Raw genomic sequence first — 11,916 nt, forward strand, 5'->3', positions numbered from 1 at the left:
CAGTGGGTTACAAACCCCACCTAGTAACCACGAGGACGTGGGTTCGATCCCTGGCCTCACTCCATGGGTGTGGTGTGGGTCACAGACACAGCAGCTCGGATCCCACGTTGCTGTGTTTGTGGTGTAGGCCAGCAGCTGCAGCTCCGATTCGACCCCCAGCCTGGGAACCTCCATGTGGTGCAGGTGCAGCTGTAAGAAGAAAACAAATACATGTATTAGCTCCAATACTTTAGAAGTCTATTTTTTTTCTTGTTTTTTACAGCAGAGAGAGTCACAGTTCTTAGAGGTGAGACTCCATTGATAGTCGCTGTGGAATGTCGGCTGTACTCCTTGGGCTGTACCGTCTGTCCTTAGAGTTTCCTTGATCCGTAGCGAGTACCTCTTCCTCCCTCCCCCATCTCGTCCCTCCCCCCCTGCCAACCGCTAGTTCTCTCTGTGAGTCTGCTTTTTTGTTATATTCAGTAGTTTATTATTATTATTAATCTTTTTAGGGCCACCCCTGCAGCATTCCCGGGTTGGGGGTCAAATTGGAGCTGCAGCCACCGACCTACACCACAGCCCCAGCAACGCAGGATCCTTGACCCATGGAGCAAGGCCAGGGATCGAACCCCCCATGGATGCTGGTAGCGTTGATAACCCTGAGCCGCAGCAAGAGCTCCGGGAGTGTATTTTTAGACTGTGCGCGGTGTCTGTCTTTCCCCGATGCCCTCCAGGTCCGTCCGTGTCACTGAGGGTGGCGCGCTTTCGTTCTTCTCGTGGCTGAATCACGTTCCCTTGTCTGTGTGAACCACCTCTGCCATCCAGCCCTCTGTCAGCGGACACCCAGGCTACTTGGTGTCTCGGCTGCTGTGCACAGTGCTGCTGCGAGCACTGGGGCGCGTGGATCGTGAGAGTCTGTTTTCCAAGAGGGCAGGTGCGGGGGGGGGGTGTGCTGACACCGAATCCCCCTCCCGGCAGGAGCCCTGGGGTCCAGGAGGGACCTGCAGAGCTGAGGTTTTCGCAGCCGCCCTCAGTCCTCTCAGCCCACGTCCACTCTCTCAGACAGAGACCGTCTCCAAAGCCCGCTGTCCTCTGCCCCGGGGACTCACGTGACGAGCAGAGCGCCCCTTTCGGGTCGGGGCCCCGCTTTAACCCGGCCCCTGGGAACCCAGAGGCCCGCTCACCTGGGTGATAGGTGTTGGTTGCAGTGCGGCTGTCCGGGCGGATGGGTGTGTGTGTTCTGTTCCGAGGGCCTGTCTTCTTGCTCTCGTCTGTGTGTTAAAGTCTGAGGGGCACGGCCCGTCTTGATGATGCTGGGTAGCAGGGTGACATTTAAAAGGGGAGTGGGATTCCAAAGAAACAGGAACAGAAAGGCTGTCTGATCCCTGCCCTCCTCGTGCCCAGAGGAGCGGCACCTCTGTGGGGTTTCTCGGAAGGCTTGGGTTGGTCTTTCTAGCCCCTTGGCCGCCACGGTACCACTGGGGCCTCCGCGTGCCGAGTGTTCCGTGGGTCTTCTGTGCGCCTTGGCCCCCTGAAGGGCCTGGTTAGGGCGTCAGTAGCAGGGAACCAGCCGGGCCCCCCCAGGCCCTGGCCGTGGGCCGTGTCACCAGTCAGCCTGGGGCTCGTCCTTCAACTGGAATGTGAGTCCCTGTCTGGGAGAGACGCTGCGTGTTTGTGTCTGTCACGGCCTCTGCCCCCTGGGTTTAGACGTGTCCCGTCACGTCCCCAGGCCAGCCCAGCCAGCGTCGCCTGGATGAGGGCCGCCAGGCCGAGGGCCCCTGGGGAGGCCAGTCCCAGCGGCGCAGCTCATGGGCTTGAAGGCGGGAGTTGGGTCTTGCCTTCTCTGAAGTCAGGATGTGTCACCTCACCCGTCAGGCCCGTGCAAGGTGAGTGTATCTTACGCTTGCGGGAGCTTGGGTCCGTCGCCTTGTGGGACTCGGTCCACGGGCAGGGTCTTAGGTTCGGGGCGTTAGGGAGAAGCGCCCCCACGCGGAGACCAGCCGGCGGCAAACAGCACTTGCAGGACCTGGGCAAGGACCCGGGGCCCTGCTGGAGGTCGCTGAGCTGCCCGTGGGCTTGGGGGCTGCTGCGGCCGCATCGTGCCCCCGGGTCCACATCTCGAGGTGCTGGCCCCCAGCCCACCCCCCCGCCCCGAGCGTGACTCTATTTTGCGACTGGCCTTGAATGAGGTGGCGGCGTTGAAACGAGGCCGTTTGGGCGGCCCTCGTCCCCCCAGTCCCCAGAGGCCCCTGCAGAGGGGAGGCTGTGCGGGCCGCCGTGAGAAGGTGGCCTCCAGAAGCCAGCTCTGCCCGCGCCCTGGTCCCCGAGCCCCAGCCTGCAGGGCTGGGAGGGAGGAAGCCTCTTTTTTTTTTTTTTTTTTTTTTTTTTTAATTCAGGGTGGATTTTGTCACAGTTATAGTTGTGTAGCCGTCATCAGAAGGGAGCCTCTTGTTGAAGCCCTGACTCCGTGGTATTTTGCTGTGGTGGCCTCAACAGACTAATACAGATGCGTGCCTGCAAGTTTGGAAGATTTCATCCCAAGACGGGAATGGGGACCCCAGGGGCGGGGCTCTGAGTGACTGCAAGTTACTCTTTCAGGCTGTTGACTGAGTTGTGGTTTCTGATTTTTCTCCACTAACTTGTGTCTGTGTTTAATACAAACGTGCGGATTGGACCATCTAAACATGAGGAAGAACCCCCACCCCGGGCAGAATGGCCGTCCTCAGTACGTCTGCAGGTACCAAGCGCTGGCGAGGGCGTGCAGAAAAGGGAGCCCCCTCACTGCTGGCGGGAGTGTAAACTGGTGCAGCCACTACTGAAAACAGTGTGGAGCTTCCTCAGAAAACTGCATATAGAACTGCCATGTAAACCAGCAGTCCCACCCCTGGGTACTGTCAAAACAAAACAAAAAAAACAAGCCAGGAGTTCCCATCGGGGTGCAGTGCAAACGAGTCCAACTAGGAACCATGAGTTGTGGGCTGGATCCCTGGCCTCGCTCAGTGGATTGAGGATCCGGTGTTGCCATGAGCTGTGGTGTAGGTGGCAGATGCGGCTCAGGTTTGATGTTGCTGTGGCTGTGTGTAGGCCGGCAGCTGGAGCCCTAGCCTGGGAACCTCCATATGCTGTGAGTGTGGCCCTAAAAAGCAAAGCAAAAAAAAAAAAAAAAAAAAAAAAAAAAAACCCATGCGGCCCAGTGTTCATGGCAGCACTATTTATAGCAGCAAAGACACAGGAGCAACCTAAGTGCCCATCAACAGATGGGTGGAGGAAGATGGCACATACCTCCAGCGGAATACTGTTCAGTGGTTAAAAAAAGAATGAAATCTTGCCATTTGCAACAACATGGATGGACTTGGGGGCATTACACTAAAGGGAAGTAAATCAGAGAAAGATAAAAAGTGATATCCTAGAGTTCCCATCATGGCTCAGTGGTTAGCGAATCCTACTAGGAACCATGAGGTTGCAGGTTCGATCCCTGGCCTTGCTCAGTGGCTGAAGGACCCGGCGTTGCCGTGAGCTGTGTAGGTTGCAGACGCAGCTCGGATCCGGCATTGCTGTGGCTGTGGTGCAGGCCAGCAACTACAGCTCTGATTGGACCCCTAGCCTGGGAACCTCCATATGCTGTGGGAGTGGCCCAAGAAAATGGCAAAAAACAAAACAAAAAACCCATGATATCCCATATGTGGAATCTAAAAAAAAAATACAAAAAACTAGTGAATATATCAAAAAAGAAGCAGACTCAGGGAATAAAGAGGACAAACCAGAGGTGACCGGGGCGGGGGTGGTCTAGGAGTGAGGAAGGCGGGAGGCACAAACTATTATGTTGTCGTTTTTTGTTTGTTTTTGGTTTTTGCCTTTTTGCCTTTTCTAGGGCTGCTCCCAGGGCAGATGGAGGTTCCCAGGCTAGGGGTTGAATCGGAGCTATAGCTGCCGGCCTGCACCACAGCCACAGCAAGGCAGGATCCAAGCCGCGTCTGCAACCCACACCACAGCTCACGGCAACGCCGGGTCCTTCACCCACTGCGCAAGGCCAGGGATCGAACCCGCAACCTCACGGTTTCTAGTCGGATTTGTTAACCACTGCGCCAGGATGGGAACTCCCACAAACTATTACAGAAAAAGTAGGCTTCAGGAATATATTGCACAGTGCAGGGAATATAGGCTATGCTTTATAGCAATTATAGAAGAAGTACCCGGTTAAAGGTAGGAATCTCTACGTAGTTCGTCTCTAACATATGCAATCCTGCATCAGCCGTACTCGAGCCTTTGAGATAAACACTGCGGAAAACGTGGCCGTGGAGCTGGGGGTCCTGGCTTTGTGTCCCTGCTTCTGCAGCCGGCGGGGCTTTGGGTAGAGCCCAGAGGGACCCCAGAGCCTGTGCAGGGCAAAAACGCAGGGCTGGAGCCAAGAGGAAGCCAGGTCCCCAGAACGCGGCATCCGCTGGTCCCCTGGTCTCCGGGTCCCCTGGCCACAGTGGGGATGGCCACAGGCTCAGAATGGGCTCCAGCTTCTACCAGACACGGGCCACTCCGGATGGGCACGGGGTTTCCAGCCTGAACCCGCCCCAGGCCCCTCAGCGTCCATGCCAGGCACCCGCCCACAGGCGTGTCGGATGCGTGCACCTCCAGACTGTCCGCCCTCCACCCGCTCGCCCCAGCTCAGCCGATCACGACCCCACACTCCTAGATGCTCGGGCCGCAACCCTCAGAACAGGAACAGGCTGCCCCGTGCGAGCCTGGGCCCTTCCGCTCTCATCCTGTTGGCCTTCACGTAAGACTGATGCAGGTCTGACCAGTCCGCCTGGTCCCTCCAGCCCCCCAGCCCCGCTCCCCGCCCTCTGCAGTAGCCTCCAGCCCCGGTCCTTGCTTCCCTCCTGCCTCCCGCAGGCTGTGCCTGGCTCCGTTGCCCACCCCCCAGCTGTGCCCTGCAGCCCCTCCGCTGCCCGGACTCCTTCCCCAGGCACACTCGCTGTTCCCTCCGCCAGGCACACTTTTCCTCCCCCCACCCCACACCTGCTCAAAGGTCATTTAATGTCAGCCTCAAAAAGTGCCACCTCTGCTTCCCTGTCCCCCGCTCCCAGTCTGTCCTTGGGGTCTCCCCTCTGTCACTGTCACGCATGCACAGAGCTGGCAGTTTAACTCCTCTTCACCTGTCTGTTGCCACCTAGGGCTGGCCACCATTTGACCCCACACTGGAACTTGAACTCTGCGAAGGCAGGGATTTTTTTTTTGTTTGCTTATTGTTGCATAACCAGGGCCCAGGACGCAGCACCAGGCACAGAGCAGGTCCCCGGTAAATATTTGTTGAATGAATTGAGAATCCGCATTAAGGTGACGGGTCTGAGCAGAGAGCTAGGTGTGGGCTCTCGGCCAGAAGTGGGACCGAAGGGGACACGAAGGCAGATGAGGACGGAGCGGTGGAGGAGGGGCCGGGCCTGCTCCGAGAGGAAACGTTGCCCCCTGACCCCTTCAGGGGTGACCTTGGACAGCTGGACCCAGGTGTGGGGTCAGCTGTTTAAGGGCCCTGATGTGCTGAGTCGATGGTGGGAATCTGTCACTTTGGCAAAAGTTTACTTTGCGTCGGAATGAGATTTGCTTTCTGAAAAGCTCTCCTCATAGTTCAGATTTCACTAGCTATTATTTATACATTCTTGTGGTTTTTTATTACTAAGAAGATTTAGTCCTGATGCTTCCTTGAGGCCTTGGGCCTTCTCGTGTTTCTGCTTCCTGCCCCCCGCAGCCTGGACGGTGTTGAAATCCAAAGCAAAGCGGCCTTGAAATTCCCCGGAGCAGACTGTACCCTGTGGCCACACAAGCAAAGCTCCATCTCACCTATTTGCAAGGTCAGCTTGACCCGGGCCATTTCTTACTTCTGCCTCCGCAAATCCTGAGCAAAACTCAAAGGGGTCCCCGAATGGGTATGAGGGAACCACTGACCAAAATTCTAATGTCACAGCCTGTCCCGGGGAGACGCGCCAGCCTGTCCCCTGGCCCAGAAGCTGCTTTCTGAGAGCGCACCCCGCCCCCTGCGCTCTGGTCTGAGTCCGCCCTGCTCGCAGCCCCGTTTGCGGTGTGGGCACAACACGCACTTACTCGTCACCCTGTGGGGCTCCCTTGGTTTTCCTGGGTTATTTCTGAGCTCTGGACAGTGTTTACCAGAGCGTTCTACGGAGCGCATCTGGACTTGGTGGGTGCCCTCCAGGACGGGAAGAAGGCTCGTCCCCATCAAGCAGCCGCTCCGGGACGAGCCCTCGCCAGCTTTCAGAAGGGAGATGAAATCGCAGAGTCTCCTCTGAGTGCCGACCTCACAACCCTTTCCGCCAGGCACTCCCTCCGCGAATGTGACTGGGGACACGTTTGGGGAAAGGCTCTATTGGAGCAAGTGCTTTGGGGACAGCGTGGCCCCAAAGCGGGTGACGCGTGAGGAACAGGAGAGGTGACCTCACACTGGAATAAACCCTTGGGCTTATTTTCACCCTGGAGGCACACAGGTTCGGGACCCGCGGCTGCAACGCTGTAAATAAGCCTGCATCTCCCCCTCAGGAGGAAGGGCCCACAGCCGTGCGGGGCTCTTCTCCCTCGTCGCAAAGATGTGTGAAGACCCCAGAGAAAGATTTTCCCGTTAATTAGTTTGAACACAACTTTGCTGACTGTGGCCTCTAGGCAGCCGTTTCAAACACTGCTGCTTCGGTAGGAAATCCAGACGCCGGCTCCCTTTTGCAGGGAGAGCAGCGTCCATGCGCAGACGGCTTGTTTCTCAATTCAAATACTATAGTATCGGACTTGTTCAAATACACACACGGCAAGAGGACCGTTTCTTTAACCTGCCTGTCACCCGGCTTCGTTCTGCAGGCTTCCCTGCAGGGCGAGCGAACCTGCAGGGTCCTCTGGGCTTGGGCGGGGGCGCGGGGCGTCCCACTGGCTTCTCTCGGTGGCCCTACTGCTGACTCTTCCTCCACTGCTGGATGGCCCTGGGGTTTCACAGCAAACCTTTATTCCCAGCTCCTCTTTTAAAAGGCTCCTGAAGGCGTTCCCGTTATGGCTCCGTGGGTGAACAACCCGATGGGTATCCACGAGGTTTGATCCGGCCCTCGCTCTGTGGGTGAAGGATCCCGTGTTGCCGTGAGCTGTGGTGTAGGTCGCAGACACGGCTGGGACCCCACGTGGCTGTGGCTGTGGTGTAGGCTGGCGGCTACAGCGCCAATTTGACCCCCAGCCTGGAAACTTCCATGTGCCGCAGGTGCAGCCCTAAAAGGCCAATAAAAAGCTCCCAGAGCAGCGCTTTTACTCCGGTCACTTTGCCACTCCCAGCTGTTGCCATTAACTCCTCTACTTATTATGTTCATTCTCCCTGGACATTTTCCGTATTTTCCAGAAAGCCCTCCAGGTTCTTCTGTTTAAAAAGCATCACTCAAGAGTTCCCATCATGGCTCAGCAGTAGCGAACCCGACTAGTATCCATGAGGTTGCGGGTTCAATCCCTGGCCTTGCTCAGTGGGTGAAGGATCCGGCGTTGCCGTGAGCTGTGGTGTGTGTGGGTCGCAGACGGGGCTCGGATCTGGCATTGCTGTGGCCGTGGTGCAGGCCAGCAGCTGCAGCTCCGATTCAACCCCTAGCCTGGGAACCTCCACATGCCGAGGGTGCAGCCCTAAAAAGGCAAAAATCAATAAATAAAAGGCATCCCTCAGTTTTGGCCGTGACAGGAAAGGGGTTGTGACACAGGCTCCCCCTGGGGCAGGAAGCCGTTCTGCCCGCCTTTGACCCCCTCTTCATTAGAAGCTCCCAGAGCCGGGCGCCTGGCATTGTGAGCACCGCTGTGAGCGCCTGGCATTGTGAGCGCCGCTGTGAGCGCCTGGCATTGTGAGCGCCGCTGTGAGCGCCTGGCATTGTGAGCGCCGCTGTGAGCGCCGCATGCTGTCTGCCCAGCTTTTCTCTCCTGGGCCGGGCTCTCTCCCTGCCCGTCCCGAGGCTCTGAGGGGCTGCTGGGCTCGGGGCCTCCCTGACAGCCGCCCGCTGAGCCACGGCCGGACCTCGGGCTCCCGCAGCCTGGACGCAGGGCTCCCGCCGGGCCACCTGGAAACCTCTGTGAGCCTGGACACCCAGACCTCAAGAGCTCCTTTTCCCTGAATTACAGGCAAACCTGGTTTCAGAGCTACTGGTGGCTGTTTCCTACCACGTGCGGAAAACTCGCTTCCGTGGATGAGGAGCAAGCCAAAGCACAGAGGCGAGTTGGGATGTGATGAGACAGAGAGACGGAGCCAGACAGCGCTCTTACACGCCTCTGAGCCCAAACGCAATCGTGTCCAGGCAACGGACGTTCTAACCCTTCCCAGGAACCTGGGCCCGGACCGCTGCTGTTTGTTGTCGCTAAAGCAGCTTGGATTTCTGTCAACTGGGACCTGAGGCGCTTGGGCAATAGAGCTGACAGCTGCGTCGTCGTTTTTTAGTTGGAGTATAACTGACTTACAACACTGGTTAGTTCCGGGGGTACAGGGAAAGTGACTCGGCAGTTTGCAGGTTATACCCCGTTACAGGTTATGACAGGTTGGCAGGTGTCAGTCCCTGTGCTGTGCCATCTCCTTGTTTGCGTGGCTGTTGGATACAGAGTAGTTGGTATCTGCTGCAGGGAGCGGCATCCTTAAGGGGCAGGTGCCCTGAGCGAGAGCCCCCTGGGGGGGATGCGAGCTGCGTGCCTCCTCCTCAGGGGCTGCAGGACGGCGTGAGGGCCGGTGGGCTGAGCTGTTGGTGCCTGAGCGAGCGTCGGGCTGCCGCCCACCGCCACCAGCAGGGATCGTGTTCTTGACAACAAGACAAAGCAAAACGAAGCCTGGTTTCTCTTGAGAATATGCTCCGAGGAAGCAGTAGAAACTATTAACTGCATCAGTCTCGACCCAAGTAGCCATGTTTTTAGGAGCCTCTGGCCCAGACTGGCATTCAGAAAGCACCGCTCCTGTCTGCCCAGCACTGTCATTTTGAGGGAAAGCTCTTGTGTGACTGAGCTGCAAGCCCCACTTGCCACCAGATAACTACGGTGATTCCAGGCAGGCTGTGGGGCCGATGTTTTTCCAAAAATGAACCAAGTGAGCTTTTTTTTTTTTTTTTTTTTGGTTATGCCCGTGGCATGTGGAGGTTCCTGAGCCAGCAGTCGTCACAGCAGTGACAATGCCAAGTCCTTAAATTTTTTTTTTTTTGGTCTTTTTTTTTTGCCTTTTCTAGGGCCGCTCCCGCGGCATGTGGAGGTTCCCAGGCTACTGGCCTACACCACAGCCACAGCAACGCAGGATCCCAGCCACGTCTGCGACCTACACCACAGCTCACAGCAACACCGGATCCTTAACCCGCTGAGCAAGGCCAGGGATCGAACCCGCAACCTCATGGTTCCTAGTCAGATTCATTAACCACTGCGCCACAACGGGAACTCCTCAAGTCCTTAATTGCTAGGCCACTAGGAACCTCCCAGGTGAGCCTGTCTTTTAAGAGAGCAACAGACAGCGTTTATCGTCAAGGGCACAATTCAAGCTTTCAAAACAAAATTCAAACTTTGTAAAACTTGTATCTGCCCCGTGACCCTGGGGGCTTTCCTCCTCCCAGACTTTGCTGATGAGGCCGGTGGGTATCATAGACCGGAATGGGTTGACATTTGGAAGAGAGACGGAACTTTGTGAATCAGTAGTCTCAAAATGATTAACGCATGCGGTTCCCAAATCACGTTCACACCAGCTGTTCAGAGTACAAGAGTCTGCAGCCGTCGCTGGACTGCCAGGTGCCACAGTGCAGCTAACCTTTAGGAAACCACCACTGTCGAGTTTCGGTGCAGCATCAAAGATGAATATTGCAGCCATCCAGAGGCTATTCAAACACTCCTCCCGGGAGTTCCCGCTGCGGTGCAGTGGGTTAAGAGCCGGACTGCAGTGGCTCGGGTCACTGCAGAGGCGCAGGGTGGATCCTCGGACGGGGAACTTCCACATGCCTCAGGTGCAGCCATTAAAACAAAACACTCCTTTTTCCAACCACGTATCTCTGTGCGGCTGGATAGTCTTCATACAGTTCAACCAGAATAACATATACCAAGAGATGGGACCTAGAGGCAGATGCGAGAATCCCCTTTCTTCCTAAGCAGACAATAAAGAGCTGTGTAAAATGTAAAAGGCGCCGTGCCTCCTTATTTTTCTACTTGTAAAATACGACTATTTTTCATAAAAATGTTACTTGTTAACATGTGATGTTGGCATCGTTCTGTTTAGGGGAGTTAATACGTAACTGCGTTTTCAGAGGCTAACCCAGGAGTGCCACTGGCCAGAAGTCACGGCAGGAAACGGCCCTGGGGTCCTGCTGTTGGCAGGGCGAGGCGCGGGTGACGCCGGAGACAGGCCCGAGCAGAGCGGCTTCAGCACTGGGCCCGAGGGTCTGGAAGCCCAGGATGAAGGGGCCCTGGGGGCGGGAGGACGAGGGGAGACGCTCGCGACAGAGCCAGGGCCGAGCCAGGGCACCTTCGTTAGGCGGGGAGGGGCCACCGTTGGTCTTAGAACAAGGCCGGGCCACTGCGTCGAGGGTCTTGGGGGGTTGAATACATAGGGAGGCTAAGTATGGAACTACTTTTTTTTTTTTGGCCGAGGAGGCCTGTTCTTGTCCAGATTGTTTTATCAGTTGACGTGTAACGAGTTAGGTCCGGGGAAACAAAGGTTTCTGGGCCTGGGCCATCATCGGTGTTTCTCCGGCGCTTCCCTCGGTGTTTGCCGGAGTCCGTCTTCCGGAGAGAAAGGCCAGTAAGGCTAAACCCCTCTCTTCGCAGGGCTGCCCATCTCTGTTTCGTCGTCGCTCCCCTGGCGCCTGGGGGCGGGGGTACCAGCGCGAGTCAGCGTCTGCCCCGGGAGCCAGGCGCAGGGAGGGGCATCTGAGAAGCGCCTGGAGAGCCTGTGTGTGGTGCCCAGGCTCCTCGGGACTCCCCCCGCTTCCCGAGCCCGTGCCCTCCTCCCAGCCCCAAACTCGCCCTCCACGTCGGCGTCACGCTGCTGCTGAGCGGCTCCGTATACTGACCCCGTCACCCCGTTTCTCCTTGGAAAAAGCTGTACTTTGCTTCAGTTACATTTCCCCCCGAGGCGGGGGTTCCCGCCGGTTTAAGCAGCCACTCCATCGTCTTTCATTCTCTCCTCCTCTCTCCTCCCCCGAGGAGGGAACAGCACGTGGGTCAGTGGCTTTGCCCAGGGCTCCAGGCAGTGGGACCAGCCGCTGGGTGACTCATCCCTGGGCAGAGTGTGACCTGACTTTGCAGCCGCTCGCGGGGTTGAGGGAACAGAAGCAGAATGTTAAACAAACAGCCCTTACTGACGACGCTGTGACACCTGCTGTGGAGCAGAAGCCTCCCCTCGAGGAAAGAAAACTGCGATCGCTTTGTGCGGTTTATCCAGACACTTCAGGAAATGCTACGCTGTGAGCAAACGTCGGGTTATTCTATTTGTCTTCACGGAGTTGGTTTTCAGAGGTTTCCCTAGTCGGTCATATTAAGAATTTTAATTCCATTGAAGGGTGATATTTATTCATTGTGGTTACGCCTAAAAGATAGAGAGGGGCCACTGCTTTTAAACCGTGTCCTGCTCTAGTCCGGCACTGCGGCGGTAAGGAGAGTGGACTTCTTAGGGGGGTCGGCAGCCTTCCACGCGTGCCCCCCGGGGAAAAAGCCCTGTGCCGGACCCTTGAATGTGGGTGGATTATGAACGTGACCAGTGGCTAAATTGCACAACAGAAGTGAAAGGGTTTTGGAGTTTCCTTGTGGCACATCAGGTTAAGGATCCAGTGTTGTCCCTGCAGCGGCTCAGGTCACTGCTGTGGACTAGGTTCCATCCCTGGCCCAGGAACTTCCACGGGCTGTGGGCATGGCCAAAAAAAAAAGAAAAGAAAAAAGTGAGAGGGCTTTGCGGGTTAACTAAGGGCCCGGCCT

The sequence above is a fragment of the Sus scrofa genome, chromosome 3, assembly GCF_000003025.6.
Source record: "Sus scrofa isolate TJ Tabasco breed Duroc chromosome 3, Sscrofa11.1, whole genome shotgun sequence".
NCBI lineage: Eukaryota > Metazoa > Chordata > Mammalia > Artiodactyla > Suidae > Sus > Sus scrofa.